Genomic DNA, 17,808 nt, shown 5'->3' on the forward strand with positions numbered 1-17,808 from the left:
ATATCTTAAGTTGAAACCTATGTTCCTAACCTTCTAAGGCACTGAGGATTTTCCTTGAATGGCAGGATTCTGGATGCCTCGGAATGATAAATGAATGGAAATACCAGACCAATTTTTATAGCATTATGGAGAAGGAAAGAATGAACCTCAAGTAAGTCCTATAAAACTATGGCTATCCCTTAGCTTAGACAGGTGGCATGTATAAATTATATTAAATGGAACAATTTTCTTATGCAGAGAGATGGTAGGGTTGGCAACTGTTTCTACAGTTCTAAATTCTCAAAACTACACATAAATTTTACTATGTGGCTTTCAAAAGTAACACTATTAGTCTTAGTGTTTGAGATTTATAGTCAAGATAGATGCTTTTAAACTATTTTTTTTTTTTTTTGTCTTTTTGTCTTTTGTCTTTTGTTGTTGTTGTTGTTGTTGCTATTTCTTGGGCCGCTCCCTCGGCATATGGAGGTTCCCAGGCTAGGGGTCAAATCGGAGCTGTAGCCACCGGCCTACGCCAGAGCCACAGCAACGCAGGATCCGAGCCGCGTCTGCAACCTACACCACAGCTCACGGCAACGCCGGATCGTCAACCCACTGAGCAAGGCCAGGGACCGAACCCGCAACCTCATGGTTCCTAGTCGGATTCGTTAACCCCTGCGCCACAACGGGAACTCCTTAAACTATTTTTTAAATGTTAAAGATATAGGGAGCTCCTGCCATGGCTCAGTGGAAATGAATCTGACTAGAAACTATGAGGATGCAAGATCGATCCCTGGCCTCGCTCAGTGGGTTAAGGATCCAGCATTGCTGTGAGCTGTGGTGTAGGTCGCAGACACGGTTTGGATCCTACACTGCTGTGGCTGTGGTGTAGGCCAGTGGCTACAGCTCCAATTCAAACCCTAGCCTGGGAACCTCCATATGCCATGGGGGTGACCCTAAAAAGACCAAAAAATGTTAAAGATATAAAATTCATAGTATTTGGAAGGGCAAAACTGGCAGGTTTAAATGATCTTCTCAGAGTCCGTTCAGCATAAGGGATAGAAGCCAAGTCTCTGAACCCGTGTTCTTTCCACTAGATCTTGCTACCTCAGGGCACCAGAAATAAATAAAAAATTAGACGACGGAAAAGAAAAAATGTGAAGCAGGAACCATCTAGCTAGTTCATACCCAGTTAAACCTATAAATACCAATGAGTTGAGCCTAATTAATGATTCCTGACTATAACATAAATCTATAAATTCTACTATTCCAATAATGGCCAGAATGGAAAGAGACCATAAGCTCTCAATAACACATACTGATTTAGATCCATACTTCCTTCCTCATTCCCTCCTTTCCTTCAAATCAATGTGTTACTTGACTATTAGTACATACTGAGTGTAGGGGGTACAAAATTGGGCAGAGTAACCCTTGCTCTCAACCCATGGAATTACTGCAACCAATATTACAGAAAATTTTGGATTTGTGCTTTTAGCATGTATTGTGTAGGCTCAGACAATATTATGGACTTAAATATTTATTTGATACCTAATTAAAGCTTTCTATCTCATTTAAACTATCAAGTAAAGGAAGAGAGAGGTACAAAACACCAACCATTGAAGAAGATATCTTAATTCATGGGGCTTTACAGAATAAAGTCCTCATTTATGGGAGCTTAGCCTCAGCTACAGTTTGGAATTTTAAAACTCTTCGAGTCTTAAATGAATTAATGAATTTCATGAATAATTTAATTCATTCATTCAACAAGCATTTATTAAGCACCTATTGTAGATCAAGCATTGTGTTCCAAATGCTCTCAAATGCCTGCAAGAAAATGACTCCCTAAATTAGAGAAAAAAAAAAAAAAAGGCAAAACTCCTTATTGCAATGTTGTACTTTAGCTGCATATACATATTGATTACAAACTATGTTTACTAGGCTGGAAACCAAGTATTTTGCTGGGTTTGAATGAAACCAGAAGCCAAGTTTAAGAAGTAGTTTTTTAATAGCTTCTAAGCTTTCTATGTGCTTTCTATAAAGCCTAATGAAAATGCTCTCCTTAGATTTGGAAAAGACTAGGATTCCAAATTTAAAATGACATTTATCTCTAAGGTGAATTAATATTTAATGATAGTCTGATTAATAATGGTGATTTTATGAACTAGAGACATTTAGCACGCAAGCCTCTAGACACATTTGTTCTATACTGACTAGGGAGAAGGGCTAAAGATGGACCATCTCTTTTCAAATGTTACTTCGCTGTTATGTTTCAGAATTTTTCCTTCTAAACATCGCTTTCTCATTCTGGTATTAGCTTACTGGGAAGCCTTTCATTTGTGAAAAGCAGGACAAGAATTCAAGAGATCCAGTCATATGAGAACTTTCAAAGGATTAGGAGCAACTATAATGTTATCCAGGTGATAGCTGTGGAAAAAAAAAAAAGTACCTTACTTTATTAACATGATAAATACTGAAATCATGATACCTGATAAATCTTCAAAAATGTATCAATTGGCCGGTTAGTCATCACTTGAGATTTTTTTTTAATCTTATTTTTATTTTTATTTTTTATTTTTTTTGGCTAATGAACTGAACTTTGGTTGGTTTTTGTTAATGATCTTAACTGATAAAACAGCTTTTGTAAATAAGCACAAAAGTAAAGAAATCAATATACAAAAGAAAGAGAACTTGCTAAAGGACACAGTGTCGCATCTGTCATTTTAGAGGTTAGAAAAGAAATAAGAATAAAGGAAGGAGAGAGAGGTAAGGAGAGGGAACAAAAAAAAAGAACAAAAATCCTGGTTGGGAACAATGGATTTGAGAAAGCAGTTAAGGTCACATTACACAGATACTTATGAAGATAATGTTCTAGGAGTTCCCGTTGTGGCTCAGCAGTAATGAACCTGACTAGTATCCATGAGGACAATACCTGGCCTCACTCAGTGGGTTAAGGATCTGGCATAGCTGTGAGCTGTGCTGTAGGTCATAGACGTAGCTTGGCTCTGGAGTTGCTGTGGCTGTGGTATAGGCCAGCAGTTGCAGCTCTGATTTGACCCCTAGCATAGAAACTTCCATATGCTGTGGGTGTGGCCCTTAAAAAAAAAATAGAAAGAAAAAAAAGATAATGTTCTACCTTTGTATAATATTTTACATTTTGTACAATTCACGTACAGAAAGTAATACCTTTGATAAAGAACAATTCCTATGTTCTAAGCAAGACACAGACTTTCAAATCTCTCTGAGATATTCATCACAGTCAAAATAGACACTAGACTCCAGACATGGTTATATATGGTTAATCAGAGGTCAATGTAGGTTGTAAATGAATATTTCTAGAATTTAAACCATACTGCTTTTGAAACTTAGGGTTTCCTAAAGTAATTCATGTTAATAATAGTCTTGGCCTGCACTGTCTAGTATGGTAGCCACCAGTCACATGTGGCTATTTAAATTTAAAATTTAATTTCTCAGTCTTACTGGTCAATTTCAAGGGTTTGATAGCTCTGTGGCTAGTGGCTACTCTCCTGGAGTGCAACAGATGTAAAACATTTCCATCCTCATGTCAAGTCCTATTGGAAAGCACTGGTCTAGACAGTTTTCCTACGAAGTTGGGAAGCTGAGTATGTTGTGAAATAGGGAGGAGAGAAAAACGCTCTTGGAAGCACCCTGTTCTGCCTTGTCTGGATCTCATTCCACCAAACGCCTCCATTCTTAGCAGTGGTAGCCCTGGATCTGCACTTAAAAACTCTCCTCCGGAGTTCCCATCGTGGCTCAGTGGTTAATGAATCCGACTGGGAACAATGAGGTTGTGGGTTCGATCCCTGCCCTCCCTCAGTGAGTTAAGGATCCAGCATTGCTGTGAGCTGTGGTGTAGGTCGCAGACTCAGCTCGGATCCCTCGTTGCTGTGGCTGTGGTGTAGGCTGGTGGCTACAGCTCCGATTAGACCCCTAACCTGGGAACCTCCATATGCCGTGGGAGCGGCTCCAGAAAAGACAAAAACAAAAACAAAAACCAAAAAACAAAAAACTCTCCTCCATCTGGCCCTTGTCAAGAACAACACGAGGAGTGTGAGCATAAAACAGTGCAGGGCCATGGCACGGCAGCTCATCACCAGGAAAACTGGCTCTGGTCCTCCACCGCCCAACCCTGGCCAGCCATTCTTGGTAACTGCACTCTTGGTGCTGTTTTGTGATCTAGAACCTGACTCATGTCCCAGCTTCACCCATCATGTGTTGATCTAATGATGGATCCACAAATAAACAATAAGCATCAGCTATGTGCCTGGCATTGCAGAGGTGCCATGTACGGATGAAGCAGTGAAGAAGGAAGGTCCCTGCCTTTATGGAGCTGACATTCTCACACAGGAAAATGACACTTGACAAGTATTTGCCCACAATCTAAAATCTGAAGGGGGGGTAAGTGCTGCAAAAGAGAAAATAGTGCTAGGAAAGAGAAGAAAAGAGATACCTGCCCTATACCAGGAGCCTGAGAAGACTTCTTTGAGCAAGTGACTTTTGATGTGAGATGAGAAGCATAAGTCAGAATTAAGAAAGTGAGTGGAGTGAGCATCCCAAACGGCCACGGGTACAGGCCTTGTGTCACCTCAGGGGAATAAAGGAAAATGAGAAATTGTAGCAGCAAGTGAGGAGCAAGTGTGATGATGTGAGATGATGCTGGCAGGAAGGGGCCAGACTGAGCAGAGTCTGTTATGAACGACAGTTTTACACCAGCAAGGCTTTGGAAAATGAAGAAGGAATACGATAACCCCCAAGTTAAAGATTTAGGCCTTTATCCTTAGAAAAGTAGGAGATCCTTTAAGGGTTTTAGGCAGATGAGTGATACGACCAGATGTGCCTTCTATCCAAAAAGCAAAGGGAAAATGGATTGAGACAATGAGAAGGCGAGAGACCAGGTGCCAAGCTTGAGTAGAAGTCCAGAAAGAAGTGTTGGCAGTTTGATGATAGTCCAGGAAATGATCCTGTCTGCCATGCCTGAATCCCTGAGTTGATGATGTGATCACCATGGGGCTTTCTTGAGACTACACACGCACGTAGGTCTAAACTGGTCTGGACCCCTGCTAGCTACTTTAGATAGACCTCTTCCTAAACTCCAAGTGCCTTCAAACCAGAGCATTGGCTCTTATGGGGCTGGATCATCTTATTTCTGCCTGCCTTATCTGTTTAAATCTCCAAATGTCCCGATTCCCTATATTTGGGCAGGACTTCCCCCAGTACTCCTTAAATCTAACTTCTTGCCTACTTGGCCCGCCATCTGCCATCTGACTCCATTCCCTTTATTTTTATTCTTTAATTTTTTAATTATAGTTGATTTACAATGTTATGTTCTGTCAATTTCAGCTGCACAGCAAAGTGACCCTGTCATATATATGTGTGTACATACACACAAACACACACACATTCTTTTTCTCACATTATCCTCCATCATGTTCCATCACAAGTGATCAGATATGGTTCCCTGTGCTATACAGCAGAATCTGATCTCAATTCCCTTTAGATGCCGTGTTTGCCTACCTGGCTGATCTCCTTTTAGGACCAGCTTATCCTGATATTATTGAGTACTCACTGCTAGAAAATAAAAGGAGAGAGTGGAAACAGAACCAAATAACTCAAGTTCTAAGATCTGCAAAAATAAATAAATAAATAAACCAGGTGACTGGAAGTAGAGTATAAATTATCTCTGGGTAACAATGGTGGCGTAACAGCCCAAGTTTAGCAAAACCAGAGCCTCCATGCTATGCTGACCCTCACCCCAGAAGTGTCACCCTCACACTTTCATATTCAGGAATCTTGCTTCTGCCCATCACCTTTCCTTTCCAAATAGGTGAAACACACATCATTTAAGCTTGGGCAGGTCTATTTGGCCACTGGAGAGAAAACTGGGAGCTCCTGTGTTTGCTTTCAGATGAACTGTAAGCCCAGTGAGGGGAGAGACCAATTTTGTTTAACCTGGTGACCTGGAAGAGTGATTTACATATGAAAAGTGCTTTATAAAGATTTGCTAAGTGCACATCTTTAAGAAGACATGCTTGAGCCAGTTGGACTATGAGAAAGCAGTTAAGTCCTCTTAGAGAAAGAATCACTGCTCTGTTTCAAAAAAAACCATCATGGACCGCTTGGCTGTTCCAGGCAAGTCCCCTTGTAGACTTGCTTGCCAAGTCCACCAGCACCTTGGAAAAGGATAGAGGGAAAATCCCAGATGAAGAGATGAAAGGAAGAATCTAGAGGAAGAGAAAGGCCAAGCAAATGGCTGTTATCCAGGCCCCAGAGAGATCCAGGTCCTTGAATAAACCCCTGTGGTGAGAAGTGGCAAGTACATTTCTAGGTGCAGGGACATACAGCAATCAATTAGAATTAATTTCTTGTCTATAGCATAATTACCATCCTTCACCCCAAAGCTCTCAGTCTGAGTCTGTTATCTTCAAAAGCCTTATACTAGTGATGCTTTAGAGAATAAAGTAAAATGTGTGGTCAAGAGCCAAAGACAGGACAGGAATGAGATGGAGGAGATGCCACCCAGAGTATGGATCTACCAGTGAGTGAATGTGATTCAAACCCTTTCCCCTGCTCATTTATTCTGGAGAAAGATGACAATAACAGGGAAAGCCAATTGTCTACCTAGACTCAGGTTTCAAGTCTGTAAGAGAGAGTCATCACCAAGAAGTTCCTATTAAGCTAGGAATGACATTTCCCAGCCCCACTGCATCTTGATGGGTCATCTGACGAATTTTCATCAGCAGAATATAAGCAGAGGTATTGTTGTCACCTCTGAGCCAGAAAATTTAAAGTCAGTATCTTTTCAAAGCTGGCTCTCACTCTCTCTCCATGTGATGGTTACATGGGTGAAAAATAAACTTTTATCATGTTAAGATACTAACAGTTAGTTTCTTTGACTATGGCAGCTGGCATCATCCTGACCCATTCTGAAATTGACACCTCAAAATGGGTGCTGCCTTAACAAAAATCTGATTATATGATGTTGGCCATTGTCAAGGAAATAGGGAAGAGCAGAAACATGGAACCCTGTTACAACCTGGCAAAATCATGCTTAGAGGGCAGATCTACAGCTCTGGAGGAAACATTTAGAAAGAGCCAGAATGCCAGTATGGGAGGTTGCTCTACACTGCCTATTCCAAGGTATCACAAGATAGTGGATGAGCTCATGAAAGAAATGGCTAGTTGAAGAACAGACATAAAGGTGAACAGCCAAATACTGGAACATAGGACTACAAAGCTGAAACAAACCACTGCTTTAGGGACTCTCACAGTGAGGAAGGGCACTGAAAAAGGCTTTGCATAGCAAATGCCCATTAAGACACAGGGATTCAGCCTTGCAGCAAAGACCTGATTAGTGAAATTACCTAACAACCCCAGCCTGTTGCCTCAGACGACCCCAACATAACCACTTGAGACACAGGTGGTTGGTCCATGAATAAAGAAATGAGGCAGGCTCAACGATTATGAATGGGAAAGAATGTTCATTGTAGTTAGTGCTAGAAAGATAGCAAATAGACTTTGAAGGAAATGTACTGCCAAAGAAATGAGAATCTAATTTCTAGTGGCTGTAGAACTGTAACTATAAAACAACTTTAAGGCATCCAAACTTGGATCGAGAAGCAGGCTGAGAACATGATATAACTGCCAAGAAGGAGGTACTTCCCAACACCTGTTTAGAAGATGGCCAAGGAGAGTAGTGGCCAAGGAAGTGGTCACCAGGAGGTGACCAGTGCTACAGAGAACAATGAACAAAGGCAGTTCTTCCAAGATAGCAAAACTAGAGTCTAACAAAGGAATTTCCCCCACTGCCAGAGCATGGGGTCTTTAGCAATGTATAGTGGGATTTCTTCCATGTTATGGGCCAATGACTGCTCTATGCCTCCCGTTCTTCTCTTTTCCAAATGATAATTTTTTGTTGGTTTTTTTTTTTTTTAGTATAGTTGATTTACAATGTTGTGCCAATTCCTGCTGTACAGCAAAGTGACCCAGTCATACATATACACACATTCTTTCTTTCCTATCATCCCCCATCATGTTCTATCCCAAGAAATTGGACACAGTTCCCTGTGCTATACAGTAGGACCCCAAATGAGAACTTTGAAAGCAATTATTCTATTCTATACCTGATCCTTCAGTGTATAATGGGAGGCCAGGAACTTGCCGTTTAAGTGTGAAGATTTCTAGACAAGGAGGGGCCATATCCAGATTTAACTGGGGAAGAGGGCTTTACCCAAAGAACTTGAACCTTGAAATGGATGTGGTGCCCAAGAAGAATTCAGGTAGTCTCGTGGGACTGAGGCTTTCCTGTGTGAAGCCAAAGAGGCAGCATATGACTTAAATAGCTGTTTAGCAAAATTTGTGCTTCCCCCTTTCATGATATAGGAATGTTGCTGGGAAGTGGCTGCCCAGCCAGGAGTTGACATGTCCCCCCTCTTTGTATACAGATGGAGTGATGGGATTGTCTCACTAACAGGATGTGAATGGAACCAAGGTGTGTCGCTTCTTGGATGTGCCTTCTCTGTGCTCCATCTCTTCCACAGCTGCCAGCAAGATGCAAAGAATTCCCAGTCCCTAGTGTACACAGAAAGAATCTGGGTCCCCAAGTTGCTATATGAAACACACCCAATGGCCTCTCACAGGAGCCAAAAACAATCTTCCACTCTCTTCATTACTGCAAAATGGAAGCTTGTTACAGAAGCTCAGGTTACCTTAACTAGCACAATGACCTCAGAAGAAGAAAGAAGGAAGCTTCAAGATGGCTATTAGGACCCATGTTGGAAGCTGGATGACTGGGAGATACTTGGATTACAAGCATTTGCTACGAAGCTATGAAGTATCCAAATTCTCCTTCCTAGCTTCGCTATTCCTTTTTCAGCTAAGCAGGACCTATCATACCCGTATTCCGCAACAGTCCCCCAGCTGGTCTCCCACACATCAATCTCTTCTCCTCTTACAATCCATCTTCCTCATGACAGCTCAGAGACTGTCCCCCAGTAAAAGTTGGACCACCTCACTCTATTTAAAGTGGCAGGTGACCCCCACTGCCTGTTCACTGGGATAAAATCCAAGAGACTTTGCATGGCAGACAACACTGCTCGCATTTAATCCCCAAGCGTCTTCACTCTCTTTGGCCATCACCTCCCTTCAATGGCCAATGTTGAGCCCCAACGACCTGCCAAGCCCTTTTACTACACTGCTTTGCATATGCTGTTCCCCCTGCCTAGAACATTATCCATCTGCCGCCTTTCTAACCTGGGGGATGCTTACTCATCTCTTAAAAATTAGCTTAGATGTCACTTCAACTTCGAAGTCTTGTCTGACACTCCCACGTAGAAAAGGAAACTCTGACAGTATGACCAGATTAGTCAGCCTTGTGGATTGTGCGTACTATTAGTTTCTAGTGCTTAGAAATCTACGTGGTTTAGTTGTGTTGCTATTGATTTTATTACTTAGCCTCTAACATTACCTTCTTACCAAAAACTTGGAGACGTCTGCTTTTCCAAAATAGCCCAATTATGCATTAGAGTGGGATTGGCTTCCTTCAGTAGGAGAATAAAGCCATAATCAGTACTGCTCAATGGGATCAACACAATCCTTTTCAGCGAGTCTTCTAAAAATTGTTAAGTATTTGGAAGGCAAGGCCCAGGAATGCAATACCTTCCACCTACAATGTGGGTGGAAATTCTGGGAGTTGGGGGGGGGGGGGTTCCTCCATTATTTTTACACTTTCATCAGACACATATGTAAATGAAAATCTTACTATTATCTGGGACTAGATTCTAACCTTGTGGTAAATAAAATAGTTCTACATAGGAATGTTCCAGGAATGTAACTCCCATATTTGGAACTTCACCAGGATTTGCCCACCATCTTGGAAAGACATGTCACCCACTATGAGGCTGCTCATGTTAACGGATCCACTAATACAGAACACCCACATCTGTTTGCAACTATAGCTGTCACGCTCAAAGAACATATTTACTTCCTTCTTCTTTCAAAATGCCAAATATACGAATGTGTCACCAATATCCAGTTGAGTATTTTCTCTTAAATCCAAACTGAAGCATTTTAAATAGCACGCATCTGACTGCTTCACGACATCTTTTCTGTAGTCATACCTGAGTGTACACATATTGACACACCTGCAATTTTCAGAAGCTGCTTTCCTTCTATTTCTTGTTTCTATTACAGATAGAGCACTTATATTGATTTTTAAAACATGACATGTGTAGATAGGTTCTACTATCTGTAAATACCATTTCAGGAAAATAAAAGGGACATGACAAAACATGGCTCAATAAAAAGGGGGCACTGGGTCTGACCGAGTAGAGAATCATGATGAAATATATCTAGAAATTCAAAGAAGCCATATTTTTAAACTCTTGGAATGGTTCTGTTAGGCAACTACTCAGTTGAATCGCCAGCCTGCTCTGCCAACAGCATTTACGACATTTTGGTATCATTCACTTGACTACATATGTAGGCTGCGAATATATGATGTCTTATTCATATTTATGACCCCAACACCTAGCCTACGGCTTGACACAGAGAAGGAAGGAGTTCAGTAGATACTTAAGAATGAAATAACAAATGAGAATCCTGAGGAGGTCCAGTCCCTGGCTCTCTCCTTAGAACTCTGAATCAATTATTCAATATTTTGCCTATACAAATATTCTAAAGCTTTCTTCATTTTGCCTAATGTCAAAGTCAGTTACGTACAAACTCTCTCAATTTTCTCTCTTCCTTGTGGGTCCAGGCAGAACCGTGTTCACCTCTGGATCCTAAAAGAGCCCCACATATAAGAAGCAGTCAATGAATATTATGTAAATCAAATTATTTTCCAGGAATATTGCTATACATAATGACTGTGTTTTTGGTACTATCAGTACTGTACTTCATGTACATTATTGATTAAAAGGGTACTTGTGGATTGGTCTGGAGACCAAAGCATCATCTAAAGTACCATTTCCACAAATGTATTACGAGTTTCAAAGAAACCAAAATTTTTCAATCAACTTTTATGCTACAAGCAGATTGTAGGTTGAGAGTTGTCTGTACAATAGGACTGGGCCTTTGAGAAAAATAAAAATGTCAATCAATCATGAGGATGTATCTAAATATTTGACTGTATGGCATCCTGCAGGCAATATTTGGCCATTTTATCTTCCAAATTTAGTCCAGATGGTATTTTCACATAAACAGAAGCAGTGGATATTTAGCAAGAACTTTACTTTAAATAAATTTCTCTTGATGAAAATCTAATTTATGATTCAATTTATGCTTTCATAATTTTATTGTAGTTATTTATCACTTAATAAAATAAATGCACTCCAGACAATATACTAGAAAGTAAACTTATTAAGTGGTTATCCCCATTTCCATCAATATATTGGGAGTACATTTTTCAGAGGAAAAAGTGGGGACATGGGTTCAAGAAAATTATATTGCAAAACTAACAATTTCTTTTAATATATGTTTAAAATAATTTATAGTGCTATACCTTATTAAAAATAATTCACATTTTTAAAAAACTGAAACTGAAAATAAACTCTCATTAAAAATTGACCAGTCAGGAGTTCCCATCGTGGCTCAGTGGAAATGAATCTGACTAGTATCCATGAGGACACAGGTTCGATCCCTGGCCTCGCTCAGTGGGTTAAGGATCTGACATTGCCGTGAGCTGTGGTGTAGGTCACAGACACGGCTCAGATCTGGCATTGTTGTGGCTGCAGCGTAGGCCAGAGGCTGCAGCTCCAATTTAGACCCCTAGCCTGGGAACCTCCATATGCCACAGGTGCGGCCCTAAAAAGACAAAAAAAAAAAAAAAAAAGAAAGAAAGAAAGAAAGAAAAAAGAAATTGACCAGTCAGATCATCTGTCTTGGCCAGTATCCGCCTCTGTTGTCACTGTAAGAACAGTACTTCCTAATGTGTTAGCATTCTGACAAAATTCCACACATCTTTTAAAAAATCAGCCTTTAAACTACTTTCTTATTTCAAATTCACAATGAAAGTTTTTGGATTTCTTCTATTTAAAATAAAGTTCCTCCTTTATCTTTCTTAAGCATCCCCAGTCATAATAACTATGGTATCCTTTGATGGGGAAATACAACACCAAATAAATCTAGGAGCTGTGAACATCTTTTCTTATTCTGCCAGGGATAATGCTTCTTAATCTATAATGTCATAGTGAAGACAAATGCCTGGGTTCAAGCTTGACTGCATCACTTACTTCCTATGGGACTTTCGATACGAAAAGTCTCTGCAATTTCGCTTTTATATCTATATAATAAGGAGTATTAGTGCTAGCTTCCTCATAGAGTGGCTGTGAGAATTTAAATATTTAGTGTTTATAAAATACTGAAAAAGTAGCTGGCTCACTTTTATATATTTATTATGAGTGTGTTATAATTATATAGAATAGACTAATAATAATGAAAATTAATTTATTTTACATAAATAAAATGAATTTATAATAATGCTTTAATTTAATTTCAAACATTTTAATAAAAATTATCATTATTATTATTGTCTTCTAATAATTCCCCAATACAAAGACTGTGATAAACTTTGAAGGTCCTCTTTCTGAATCAGCCTTAATTTATTTTGTATGAAATTATTAAATGCAAGTCTGTATGCAAGAGATCCCTGATTTTGAACTATACCCATGATTCTTCAATTAGTTATTCAAGTGTTATTGTCTAATCTATAAAAAAAAACAAAAACCCTTGAGGGGTAGGCACTATGTCTTCTACTGGTTTTGCGTTTGTTACATTCTAATCAACTGCTTTTCTCCTTATACATACTTGATGAGTAATAAATTAATAAATGAATTAATGAATGAGTCTGTGATCAGAGACATGGCACTAAATCAGATGGCACAGACATGGACAATTCAACCTGAAGAAACACGCACTTTTCCCTTCAAGATAACACAGCAGGGTTTGGCTTACACAAGCAAAGGAGCCCCTGGTCTCACACACTTGACCTTCTGCTGGCAACCCAGACCTCTGAGTTGGTGGGAATATATATTTTATAGGAGGAAATCGGCAATGAAGAAGAATGGAGTATAGATCTAGAGTACAAAGATACTTGCAGGATGTGATGAAAATTTTTAAGATTGTGCTCCTCTATAAAGTTTATTTTTATCACACCAGGAGTAAAAAGGCCATAAACTTTTACCTTACAAAATACTCTGAATTTAAAAAATATTACATATAATACAGGTATACTCTCCACTCCTCTGAAGCCCCTATGAAAACAATAGGCATGAGAGTTTTATGTAAAATCCACTTGACAAATATAAGCAAATCTCACGTAATATTTCATTCTGAAGTAAACGGAAAGTCTTAACCTTATATATTTACCTTAAAATATAGAAGAGACAGCCTATCAACTTTAATGATGCTCCTTAGGAATTAGTCTCTCTAAGGAACAGCAAATTGCAAGGAACTAATTACTTCCTTCTAATTTATCATGAAAAATTGCATTAGACCAGAATGAAATGTATTTTGTAGATCTTACCACTAATTTGACTTTCAAAATAATATACATACACATAAACCAGTCTCTCTAGAATACCATTTCAAAATGCCGGAGACAATTTCAAGAAAAAAATTTTTCAATGCTTAAAGAATATTTTCCACAGATAGGCAGGCAGGTATGCAAAAAACCTGGAAAGATAGGCTTTTAGAGTTGCCAAGAATATGACTGAAAGCATATCCTGTCACTTCATTTCTACCAGTCTAACTTTTGCTACCACCCTGGAAATCAGAAGGGCGAGTTCACGTTCACAGTTGCTCCAAGGTGTCATCAAGGAAACTTTAAAAGCCAAAGAGAAAAGACTGACTAAGGTAACAATTTTCATTAACCTCGTCTGACTATTCAGCAAACATGTATGCCTGGAAGACTGAACGGTGGGATTTGGAGACAAGTGAGATTGGAAACAGTTGCAACAGATGCATGGATTGATTCTATATAGAAAAACACAGGAGCACAAGAAAAGAGAGATACTAGAATTCTCAGTGTGGCAGGCAATGAAATTATTTTCTGGAAGCGGTATGTTTGTGTGTGAGGGAGATTTGGGGACACGAACACAGAGGGCAAGGTGAAGGTTAAAAGGTGGAAGAACGCAAAGAGAACTGCCAAGTGATTCACTCCTTTCTCCAAGAGTCTGGGTTGTGCCAGAAAAGGAAAGAGAGTGCATTAGACACAGTTCTATTCGTGATAAACAATTGGTCTGAATCTGACAGCATGAGGGAGGGGATTATAGTATTTACTTGGTGGAGACATGTTAACTCTTTAAGTGATGAGGTTACTATTCATTCAGCGAGGGGAAAAGTTGTTTATACACTGATTCTCAGAAAGTCTATGTAGCCACACAAATTCATCCCATACTTATGTCTTAAATTAAAAACACCACCTCCAGAAGCAATTAAAGGCACTAGACACATGCACAGTGTTTCAAATTACTGAACTATTTAAGTTCTGATTAATTTAAGAACCAAGAACTATCTAGTTCAGACAGACAGAGGTCAATAGATCTTATTCACGTATTACAAGTGAGCTTTGTACAACTTTATATTTATTCACACACAACACACCTACACACACCTCTAACGAGTGAAATAAAATAAAACTTTATTTTATACCTACATAATTTTTTTAACATTACCTTTGTTTTCAAAATCTTTCCTGTAAGTTACTTAGCATTGTCAAGACAGACTTTAGATTTCTGACTGGAATTTATCTTTCTCTTGCCTATGAATGTAATATCTCAATTGACTTCTTTTTTTTTTTTTTTTTTTTTTTTGGTAAATAAACCCAGAGGAGACCTCTGTCCCACACAATACTACACATTTAAAAACAATAACAAACCTTTACTTTTCCTTTGAGCTGAGCTGAAAAAATCAGATTCCCAGCACAATTCCAAAACCAACCTATATAAAAACCGACATGGGAAACGCTCTTTAAAATATTGATATTATTGCATAACTTGATTAGAAGTGATGCTGAACCTGCATGAAATGAAGCTGCATGAAATGTGCATCCTGCATTTTTCAGTGTAATCTATTATTATAACACTTGTGTGGTCATAAATGATGCTTAGGTGGCCTGTCGGTGCAGATTGCATACTGACCAATTTTATGAATGAATACACAAAAATTCTCATAATTCGAAAAAATGGATGGCAGCATACTATTTTGAAAATGGTTATTAGGCATCAGAAGCAAAGGATGAAGCACACAGTCGGTGTTTTTTGGTTCCATCCAGGGCAATTGTATTCCCAGGTCCCCTAGCAGAGTGTGTTGGAAACAGCCATGAAGCTCTTTCCTTAGAGACTCGTTCTCTCCCTCTGGAATCGTGTGCTACAGAACGGAGACTGTGCGCCACTCGGAGAACAGAATTGCAGGCTCGTCTCTGTGTTCTGAGGACTGTTCATACATCAGAGACATCACACTCCCCGAATCCGGTCCCACAAGTGTGTGCATGTGAGTGTGGCATTTACCAACAAATGAACAGAAGGCAACAAGAGCTCATCTCCTAGAAATAACATTTCCCACCCCTTCCCAGGCAGGCTGCTCGGAAGCTTTTCAGGGGCTAACACTTGAGCGCCTTCCCCACGGGGAACGGAACCTTACATTAACAACCCTCTCAGGACTAAGTCAGCTTTGTGTGTAAGTCCACTCGGTGCCATATGGCAGTTTGCAATGCCTTTAGTCACTCAAGTCCGGCTAGACTGCCCGCGATGATGTATTCTGAAAGGAAGACCCCTTCCGGGAGCAGCAAAGCCCCCGCCACTTACCTAGCTCCCACCGACCCCGCTCAGCAGGCGGCACGGGCTCGGGCAACCACAAAGGGCTGAGGGATTCCCCGCTCCCTCCGGGGCTCCTCTCCCCGCGACGGTCCCCTTCGCCAATGATCTGTCGCTGGAAGTCCCCCTCCCCTCCACAGAGAGGAGGGTCTCCCCGGCTGGCTGGAGCTCCTGGCGTTTTTTTTCCCCCCCTCTCTTTACATCCCTGACTCTGGTCCACGGTCTCTAGTAGAAGGCTCAAAGGAGAGGCGGCGGGAGGAAGCTAAAGCATCCTTAAAAAGAACAATAATCTTCATCGATCTTCACCCCATTCCCCTGGCGGGCCCCCATCCCCCTGCCGCCGCCCAGACGACAGAGAGCTGGGACAGAAAAGGAAAAATCTAGCGGGGCTGAGCTCGCCGCGCGGAAGGAGCCGGGAAGGCGAGCCGCGCCAGCCGGGGAGTTGCCGCTCGCTTGGGCTGCCCGCGGCGCGGCACGGCGGCGGCGGCCGGCGGGGGCGGAGGGCGGTGGGTGCTTGGTGGGTGTGTGTCTGTGGCGGAGCCGGGGAGAGGCTGGGCGCGGGAGGCGAGGCGGGGCGCTCGGGGGCGCCGGCTCGGGCGCGCACACCCGCCCGCGGCCACCCCGCCTCGCGCTCCGCCTCCTCCCGCGCTCCGCGCACCCGCGGTTTGGAGGGGCTGTCGCCGCCTTCTCCTCCTCTTCCTGGGCGCTCGCGGCTCTCGAGGTGGGCGGCGGGCCGGGGCGGAGGGGCAGCGCGGCTGGCCGGGCACCTCCGGGGACGCCCAGGCTCGGCCTGGCGGCCCGGGAGTTGTGCGCTCGAGCGGGGACAGAACCCGGGTGCCCAGGGCGCGGCCGGGGCGCGGGAGGGAGGGCACCGCCCACACCTCGTCGGGCACCGCCCACCTCCTCCCGCGCGCCCGCCGCTCCCGGAGGCGGGAGCCCAGCTCCACACCCACCTGCTTTCCTCCTCGGCTCCCGCTCCTCAGGAGCAGGGGGGTCCCCGGCCCCACGGGCGCCGCGCCCAGGGAGGCGGGGAAAGCCTGGGGCACCCCGGCGGGATGCTCTCGGGCGGCTCCGCGGGATTCCCCGGGCCCTTCTGCTCCAGGCTGCTCAGCTCTCCCCCGCCCGCCCCTACACGCCCCTGACCCTGGCCTGCCGCTCAACCCGGGCGAGGAGAGACGGATCTTGAGTGATGGGGCCCGGAGTATTCTCCCGGGGAAGGAGCGCGGGGATAAGCAGCAGCACAGAAAGGATCCAGTTTTTCTCGGAGCACCTCCAGCTCCACTGGGGGGCCGTCGCCAGCCCCGGTAACCCCGCTTTCCTGGGTTTGAGGGAAAAGCCTGGTCGGTGGCAGCCCTAACTCCTGCTTCCCACGGGGGCGCTATTCACACTCGGGCCTGCCTGCCTTGCCCGCTCTCCTGCCATCTAGAGAACTGTGCCAAGTTCCTCCTTGGCGAGGCCGCCGAACGGACACCCAGACCTTTCCCTACCTTCAGGTCGAGGTAAAGACTCTATGAACTTGTATAATATCGCAGGGCCGTCCGGGTTCCCGACCCATGAGGTTCTTAACAGGCACGAGATAGAGACAGCCGACACAGTTACAGGGGCTTTCAGGAAAACAAGGTGGCTTGAAACACCCTTTTAAAAAGAGTGCAGGCCATGACAGTATATTTAGAGTTGGGACTCCTTTCCAGGTTTCTTTAGGCCAGGAAAGATGGCTATTGAAGAAAGTCTAAATACATTCAGTTTTAAACATATCTCACTTAATCCTTGCCTCTCGTTCAGCCCTGATGTACAGTGGGATGCTCTGTTATCTGGGATTGTCTACGCTTTGAGGTGCCATCTCTCCACGAGGCCTTACCTTGTGCTGGGTGGTGTTTTCCGAGATGCCAGAAGTTGGGCGGGATGTTTAGTATAGAAGTTAGCTCTTCAGAGGCCATCGCCCTCCGCCTAGGTCCTCTGCTGTTCTCCGTGCTTCTCAAATGAATACCAGGAAAAGGAAGAGGAC

General features: G+C 42.5%; 2 protein-coding genes across 16 annotated transcripts in view; one reads left to right on the top strand and one right to left on the bottom strand.

The window, feature by feature from the left end:
- KCNB2 (potassium voltage-gated channel subfamily B member 2) overlaps positions 1-16,444 on the bottom strand; it is a 428,677-nt gene extending 412,233 nt beyond the window's left edge. The window contains exon 1 of the mRNA XM_021089236.2: positions 15,795-16,444. The gene's annotated coding sequence lies outside the window, so the exon portion shown is untranslated. The remainder of the gene's footprint in view (positions 1-15,794) is intronic.
- A 13-nt stretch (positions 16,445-16,457) lies between these two features.
- TRPA1 (transient receptor potential cation channel subfamily A member 1) overlaps positions 16,458-17,808 on the top strand; it is a 253,695-nt gene continuing 252,344 nt past the window's right edge. For 4 of the 15 annotated variants that reach the window (XM_085022110.1, XM_085022121.1, XM_085022098.1 and 1 more), the window contains exon 1: positions 16,729-17,302. The gene's annotated coding sequence lies outside the window, so the exon portion shown is untranslated. Of the gene's footprint in view, positions 16,525-16,719; positions 17,303-17,808 lie in introns of those variants that run through there. The other 11 variants (XM_085022109.1, XM_085022120.1, XM_085022114.1 and 8 more) reach the window with 10 other exon arrangements.

Source organism: Sus scrofa, chromosome 4 (genome assembly GCF_054392235.1).
Source record: "Sus scrofa isolate SSC_HxYL_T2T_F1_AM1 chromosome 4, Sscrofa_HxYL_maternal_Yorkshire_Landrace_v2.0, whole genome shotgun sequence".
NCBI lineage: Eukaryota > Metazoa > Chordata > Mammalia > Artiodactyla > Suidae > Sus > Sus scrofa.